Consider the following 9,076-nt stretch of genomic DNA (forward strand, 5'->3'; position numbering starts at 1 on the left):
AGAAGTAATTGATTTCAATGAGTCATTCACATGATGTATATTTTCACACAACATGACCTATTTTGTTGCGTACGACGCACTCCAATAGGCCATTGAAGAGAATGGGCCCCGCAAATACGTGGTGAATGCGCAGGAAACCTCTGTATTCACTGCATATTTGCGCACCATTTCAGTGGGCCCACCTGCATTCCTTTTTACGCACACAAATATACAGGCATAAGCGGTTTTCGATTGCGCAAATACGCAGCGTATTTGTGCGACCGAAATACAATTACACCCATGTGAACGAGCCCTAATAGTGACCCCAGTAAAAATAACGACTCCCAGAGTGGCCCAATTAGTAATATTAACCCCCCATAGCAACGTTATAATTATAAGCCCCCCCCCCTCAGTAATAAGCAGCCACCCCAGTAATAAGCGGCCCCCTCACCCAATACCCCCTCCCCAGTAATAAGCAGCCCCTCCCCCATTACCTCCCCAGTAATAAGCAGCCCCCCACCCAATAATACCCCCCCCCCCCAGTAATAAGCAGCCCCCCAACCCTCAGTAATAAGCATCACCCCTCCAACCCATATACTTACCTCCTCCTTCCTGTCAGTGTCACTCCTCCTCTGCTCGCGCTGATTCCCGGGTGCACACTGATGTCAAGTGTGTGACCCCGGGACGCTTCCTCCCTGAGTCCTCTCCTGCGGAACTGATGAGCAGGGGACTCAGGGGAGGAGGATCCTGGCTGCACACTGACGTCAGTGTGCTCCGGGATCAGCTGTAACAGCGCGATTACCAGCGGGGAACTGCGGCACCCCGGCTGGTAATCGCTTCAGTGGTGAGCGGCGTCGGCAAGCCGCGGGCCACATAACACGAGGCAGCAGGCCGAATTCGGCCCGCAGGCCTTGTGTTTGACACATGTGCTCTATGTAATATGATCAATATCTGTGCAGACTGCAGCAACACAACAGGGAAAGTCCTCCACACAATTCATCGACTCTTTCTGCAGCATTTTTAGGTCCCTTCCACCTTCCATTTTAACAAAAGTTTCAACTGTGTAAGGTTTTGTTTTCCCCCACAATAGTTGACCCAAACTTAAATTTGCAACAAGGATCCCCTATCTCTGTGATTGCGAACCTATAGCACACATGCCAGATGCTTTTGAGCCGTCAGCTCACCATTAGAGTGAATACTAGCCAGCGGAGGGATGGGGAATGGGAGGAGTGTTCTCTGGGTGGTAATTACTCAGTGGCACTGCTACCGGAGCACAAACTGACAGCAGTGTGTGCACCTGGGTTCTTCCTCCATTGACCTCTCCTCGGTTTCGCAGGAGTAGAAGTCCGGGCACACACACTTCCGCTCACAGCAGCGCTTTGAAGACTCTGAGGTGGTAAGTAGATCGGTCTCAAAGGGGGCGCTATTACTACTGAGGCCAATGTGGGGCTCACTATTACAAGTGAGGCCACTATAGGGGACACTTACTACTGGGGTTACTCTACATGTGGCAATATACCTCAAGCTGACTTGGGCTGCTTTCACACAGGCGTAAAAAATTGCATGATTCATGCGTTGCGAAACACACAAATCTCACACGGATATGAACCCTATTCTTTTGAATGGGTTCTTATATGTGAGCGTATAGGCCCACAGCTGACTAAAGATAAAAAAAAAATCTAAGATCATAATATGCGTTGTTTGTGGATCATGGCAAAAACATCAACAGTAGTGCTTTGTTCAATGATCCAGTCAGACAAGCATACCTCTGTAGGTCCTCAAGCCAGAAAGGAGAGCAGGAAGTAAATAGGAGAAAGTGAGCTGCTGTGTATGCGTATGAAGTTTGGTTCAGGGTCAGAAGTTATTTAGGTCTTGGACTGAATTTAGGGGATCTAGGCACTGTATTTAAGTAGAGATTTTATTTAGAAAATCTGATACAGATGTCTGCATTTATTCATGTGTGTGTGTTGCTGAAGACTGCAGTAGTGAGAGGCTAAAGATATCTCAGCAGGAATCTCTGCAGTCAGCAGGTGAAGTCATCATGGTGGTCTGGGCTGTATGGAAAAGGAAAACACTCCAATTAGAGATGTAGCCTATGAGTCACTAGTTTAAAGAGGAACGTTCAGCTCTCCTGACATCAGATACTGTAAATTCTTAAATTTCACAAATAGTAGTCCAGTTAGCCTTGTTAGATATGCAGTAAAGCTTTTGCGGTTATCTTCAAGTTATCATCTCTCAGATTTTTAATTAGCACTTTTTGGTCTCGTTTGGAAACCAATATTAGCTTTCTTCTGGTGTCAATAAAAGTTTCCTGTCTTAATTGGGAAAATAAAATTCACATGCGCCACTATTATCGGACCTTAAAAAGGGATTATGTAACTCTTTTACAATATTTGCAGCTTTGTTAAATTTTAAACAAAAACTTTTCGCCTGTTCTTTCTTCAGACGTTCCATATTTGCAGCTACTGCAGTCATTCTTATACGTATTTGTAAAGAAATGGCTTCCACCTAACCGCTCCAGTTCATAGTGAAGGCAGTGGTCATGTGCTGTCCTCTTGGCGCCACCATTCAGATGCCGGCCGCCACGATGCTAGGATGACAGCACTTGTCAGGTGGCAGCAGTTTGTAAGGACTGTATGCACCGAAAAGAACAGGCCAGTAGGGCTTTTTTTTTTTTTTTTTTTTTTTTTAACTTTACAACTTTTGCAAAGTTTTTTTTTTTTTAAAGAAAAGTCAAGAATTGGATGGATTACCCTTTTAAAAAAACTCAAGGCAAAATAATCAGACATTTATGGAAAAAACAAAACTTTATTCTGAAGGAGAAAAATGCTCATAACAAGTAACCACAGACATCAAGCAAATATATTCAAGTTTAAGAGTCAACATTTTCATGTCTTTTGTTTTCTTGCTGCTTTCAAATTCTGGCGCGAACAACATTTACAACATGACCCAAGCAGCTGTGAGTACTATGTACAATAGCTCAGGAGTGTAGGACTTCTTACAATCTGTGCTGCCCTGTGGCACAATCACGCTACAGGACTGAGGACATGAAACTCCTTATGCAGCATGGAACAAATGGACAAAAAGCTAGAGACAAACCCCTAATCAATTGACTGCAAAACAATGGAAAAATAGGGAAAAAAAAAATCCCAAGCTCTAAGCGTCTTTCACAATGGCACAATGCTCGTCATTATTCCTACAGATTTGGCTTAAAACGTCTGCTAAACTGGTATTCAGAACACAGGCACAGCTATCTACAGTAATTGACAGTCAGGCAACCATTTATTGCGAGACGTGCCTACGCGGTTAATTTGTACCGGCGCAGGCCTTTTTCTTGTGCTGAGGCTGTTAATTACACGCTACATAAAACACAAAATAAAATCATGAGGCTTTTGTCAAGGCTTCGTTGAGTTTATAAACTTTATTTAAAGAAAATAAAAAAAAGCTTATGTTAAAGCGAACCTATCCGCGACTATAAGAAAGACATTTTGTGGACTGCTTCAAACCATTAAAAATGCCTGCTTGTATCGAGCGGACAGAAATGCATTAATAGGGGTTTCCCCATCACTTAAAATTGCTTTGTCCTTCCTGGCTACTGTTAACCATGACATGTGACTGCTGCAGCCAATCAGGGTCACTGCTGTGGCCACTGATTGGTTGTAGCAATCACATGTCCTGGTCAGGAAGAACCGAGTGGTTGCGAAGCAATTTTTAATTTCGGGAAAACCCCTTTAATGGAATTAAAATACTCCACACTTTGTTGAAGTCTGATTTTACAGTGCTAAGAATGAACACTAAGCTTAAAGGGATCGTCTGCTTTAGAAAACCCACTTTCAGAAGTGAAGAACGGTGGTCCCACATTACAGATCTCATTAAGAAAAAAAAAGCAGAACAACTGCAACCAGCATCTCTCTCCTTCTGGAGGACCCAGCTAGTCCCATTTATTGTACAGCCTATTCATCTTAATAATCACTATGTAAAGTTTGGTTTCTCCTGTGGGGGCGCTGCAGGAGAATTGAACACCTGCTGCCGTCTTATTCCACAGCTGATCAGTGAAGGACCCAACAAGTGGGACAACCTGTTAACATTTTAGGGAAACTTTCAAATAAATGGATTCTAAAAGCAGACAACCCCTTTCAAAGGGTGTTTTGCACCATAAACATTAACAGCATATGCAGCACTCATCAGGCGTTGATAGTATATGTAAATCTATATGCCGTCAATCTTTATGGCAGAAAAACATTTTAAAAACAGATGTTGGAAGGAACACCAAAAAAAAAAAAAAAAAAAAATCACAAAAGATTTAACATCAACCTCTCTTAACAGCTTATACGACTAAGTCCTAACCCACTATATAACATTGTCTAATAAGTATACACAATATACACTGTGCTAATTAACATAGCTCTTGAAAATCCTGACCATTCTCTTGTGGCTACAGAGCATGAAGGACAGAATGCTACAAAAATAAAAAACCTTCCGAAATGTTACAGAACACCATGACTTATTGTGTGCTTATCTGGTTTCATAGCGCTTAAAACTCTTGCATAGGACACTTACTGCACTCAGTCGGTAAAATTTGGGGTTTTCTTGGGGAGTAATAGCAATGAGCCCATCATCAAGACTCAATAGGGGACAAACTTTGAGGGAACTTAATGGTTCTAAGTGCCACGGGGATCAGAGACATAAGATTTGTCTCAGTTTCTCCGGTATGCATTTTCTCTTGTCAAAGTGTTTAAAAGGGTTTCCTCCACATTTCACAGTTTAGAAATAGAATTAACCCTGCAATGCATGAATTTCATTTTTTTATCGCGTCCTCTTTGAGTCATAGTATCTAAAACTATACAGCGTGCATTGTAAGGTTAAAGGGGTTCTCAAGATAAAAAAACTTAAGATACGGGAAGAAAATGACTTAAGATGTTAAAAAAAAAAAAGAAACTATGGTCTCCACTCAGAAGTCATCCCCATCCAGAGCAGAAGCCTCCATCCCCATACCAGAAGCAGCTGCAGTGGTCACATGATGTTTAATATACATGTGACTGCTCAGACAATCACTGGTGATATTGTCCTGAATGTCACATGACTGCTGCCTTAAGCAAATGATTGGCCGAGTGGTCACTTGTACAATGAATGACAAGTGATTGCTGCATCTTCCCCTTGGACCAGGGCTTCTGTGCTTAATCGGCGATGACATCACTGAGTATCTTACATTAACCCATTCCCTGCCCATAGTTTTTTTGTTTTTTTTTAAACTTTCGAAAAAAATTGTTTAATTCGCATAGTTAAGGTAACCTTGTAAACCTTGATTCTGAGTTAAAGCTCGCTGTGTAATTCAGTGTTGCATTCACAATTCTGCTGGTTGTCATTAGTAACAGTCAACAAATTTGTTGCCAGACACAGCCCCAACTGCTTTGATGAGCACCTATAACATAGTTGAGCAGTTACAGGTATTATCCAGGATGGAAAGAAGAAAAAAAAATAGCGCCACACCCGCCCATGGGTTGAGTCTGGTATCACAGCTCTTTTCTCCTTTGATGTGTATAGGATTGAACTGCAATACCACACACAACCTGTGGACACGTGTGGCACTGTTTTTATAAGAAAGCTGCTCTAGCTTTGTAATCGTGAACATATTCTATAATCTCTTCTATATCAGATTAGCATACGATCACCAATGTCAAGCTGACACTAGAATGCAAATCAGTAGAGCAAGCTTTGTGCTACTAGGATACAAGCAAGGACTGCTGGGAGATTTCAGCACTTAAGGCTGTAGATTTTGAATGCAGCTCTGGACTAGAAAGACTAATGCAGTGTGATCGGTGGGGGTCTCACTGATGAGAACCCCCACTAATCCCAAGAACATGGGTCTTGTAACCCCTCTAATCCTCACTGCGGGCTTGCTTCACCCATGTGCATGGGAGATTGAACGGAGCAGCGGTCACACGTGCAGCGCCCTCCATTTATTTCAATGTGGCTGACGGAAATAGCCAAATACGAGTGTACAGTGAGCCCAAAGCGAGGAGGAGAGAGGGACGTGGGACCCCACTGCTCCGAATGGTGGAAGTCACAGCAATAAGAGCACTACTGATTAGACCTATCACCTATCCTATAAGTAGGTGATACGTTAATTTTGGTACAACTCCTTTAATACTATAAACAGTAAGATGTAATTTAAAAGGTGGCATGCAGTTTGATTTACATGTACGACTGCGCCATTTTTGTAATCATTAGCAAATAATAGTACATTTAAAATACTACTTCTAGTTTATCAATAGATGTAAGAATAAGATTGATGTGATATATATCTCCATTTTTATTAGCTTTCTTCCTGGTTGTTATAGGGTCCAAAGAACTCACAACTTGATGAAAAGGTACAGCCGGGATGGCATCAGCATTACACAACGCTGCCCAGGCCGATCTGCCGAAATGATGCAGGTGCCCATGCCTTTAGATGGAAGACTTGTGATATACATTTATTTTCTTAATAAAAAAACTCCAAAACTGTAAAACTAATGGAAAAGAAGAACAACTTCACATAAGGATAACTACAGACCCACCTCGTGGCTTCACACAATAGGGTGCAAAGATGCCGTATGGGGACAAATCTGATAAAAGTTTGCATTTCTTGGCAGCCAGTTCAACAGATTTGGCCAAATCAGACATCCGTATTTACTTAACGGGAGCGCTAAAATGCCAGTCCGATCCTATTCACCCACTGTAAATGATCAGAACTATATAGACACGCTTTTACTACATATGAATCAAAGGCAGTACACCTATGTATTCTATGATCAGTGCTTACCGCATAGAGCTACATCACATACTGTATATAGATAGAGAATGGAGACACAGAAAAGAGGTGGTCCAATAGCAAAGATCAGAATGAGCCCCAACATCATGGAGTCAGGTTTGACCATGCAGAACAGTAGGGTCTGGCATTCCAGGACTCTTGGATAATTTCCTCCCTCCGTTTGCTAACTAGACAGTTCTATTAGAATGGAGAATCTAGCCAGTAGCAAAGTCATCTGGGCTAACCAGATAGGGCCGCATGGTCTGCCTCTGTGGTATGTACACCCATGACTGCACTTCTAATGTATGCACTATTGTTTGCTTCTTATCCTAAGAGCCAAGTTGCCTTATTTTCGTCAGGAGGATCAGAAAATATATTTGAAGAACCGTAAACACATACCAAGGTAAATTGGGCAGAGAAGTCGGCGGCCGCGCATGCATGCATTAAACCTGGAAGCCAGGGGTTGTGTCGCAAGCAAAGAAAATGTCTCACATTCTTAATGAAAGAGTCACAAGTACAGATGGGACTAATGTTTAGCTTGATTGTGATAACCCTCTTAAGGCTGGGTTCACACGGGCCGGATTTGCTGCGGAATTTCCGTGCGGATTGTCCACATGGAAATTCTGCATGCGGCTCCTAATCCAGGAATTAGCCAGCAAAGTGGACGAGATTTTGCAAAAACCCCGTCCACACGCTGCGGGCAAACTGTGCGGAAACTGCCATGTGGCGCGTATTTTAAAGAGGCATGTCAATTTTTTTTTCCCGCAGCGGCCTCTCTATGGGGAGAGATGGCCGCAGCGGAAATGCAGGCGGCGAAGCTGATCCAATACCCGCTGCTGCGGTTTTCCAGCGGAATTCTCGCGGATTTTCGGTGCAGCCAATCTACGAGAACTCAGCTGCAAATCCGTCCTGTGTGAACACAGCCTAAAAGCCATTACTCTTTAACCCTAACACAACAAAACGCATTGTAAAATATTTCAAAGTGGGAGCACAACTTTTTCGGGGGCCACATTGCCATACTGAACCACTTCCAAGGGTAATCTCACCTGAGACATCTATGCACCATAATAAATTGAATTAAGTTTTCCTACCAAGACTCCCACCTATTTGGAGTGGTGATTGAGGTTGGAGAAGGTGACCCCCATTCTCCTGAGAAGGGGAGACAGTGTATGTCTCTATTGTAGATGGATGTCGAACGGCCTGGAATTTCATAAGTCCTATAAACTTACAATGGAGAGAGCTGCAGCATACATTGCCTCTAACTCAAATACTCCTTTCTGGAGTGCCAAACGGGTCAGGAGACTTTATAGGGAAGTTAGACATGGATACATATGGCACCCATAGTATCTGTCCATTACTGTTGCCCCATGTGTCACTCTGACATAGAAATATCTAGTTTCTATGTGCAAGTGATTGGTCCACACAGAACGGCATCGTGGCCCATAGAACACTTTGTGCACCCTTGGTGTAAATGAACCACCCTAATATCACGTGGTGTTAAGAGTCAAGCTAAAGGGTAACCCACCTGTATTATGGGAAAGTGGGATATAGGCATATAAGCCTACAGTATGTATATATCCGTGTCAGATGCTCTGGCACAGAGTCAGTACAAAACCGGCAGACCGGGAAGGACGGACGGACTCCATAATAATTAAAGGGTGTCCGGGAAACTGCTTTTATACTTCGAGTCCCCCGCCGATCCAGCGCTGTGGCTCCTGTAGGCGGGGCAAATATCTGAACTGAGGGGAGACGGCAGCAGCACATGTCAGCAGGGACTCTGAGGCCAGGAGCAAGTGGAACAAGACAAGGTGCCCCTAAGGGTAGGTTTACAAGTAGCAGAATTGATGCAGATTTTCCGCAACGGAACATCGGCACCAATACCTGCATCCAAACCCGCACCAGTGATGTGGATTTTTACACGGACCTGCAGGATACTTAAACCCTTCAATTGAAAGGGTGAAATCAGCGGTGGTTCCATGTCCAAATTCGCACCGAATGATCTGGATTCCAATATGGATTTCGGTGCACAATCACTCAAAAACCGGCAGTGCAAAATAGGCTATGGATTTTTGGCTAAATCACCAAAATCCACTACATGTGAATGCAACTTTAATGTTTGTTCACACAACAGATTCTACCGTGAAATATTCGGATTCTAGTTTCCCGATATGCAGAATTCATCACTGTCATGTCAGCGGCCATGGAGGGTCAGTGTGAGGAACTATCTACAGCATCAACTTTTATACAGGTCGGGTCGCGCTGTCAGTGTAAGCTCATCGGCTGTGCCACCTGCGAAAATGCTAGATG

This window comes from Eleutherodactylus coqui, chromosome 10 (assembly GCF_035609145.1).
Source record: "Eleutherodactylus coqui strain aEleCoq1 chromosome 10, aEleCoq1.hap1, whole genome shotgun sequence".
Lineage (NCBI taxonomy): Eukaryota > Metazoa > Chordata > Amphibia > Anura > Eleutherodactylidae > Eleutherodactylus > Eleutherodactylus coqui.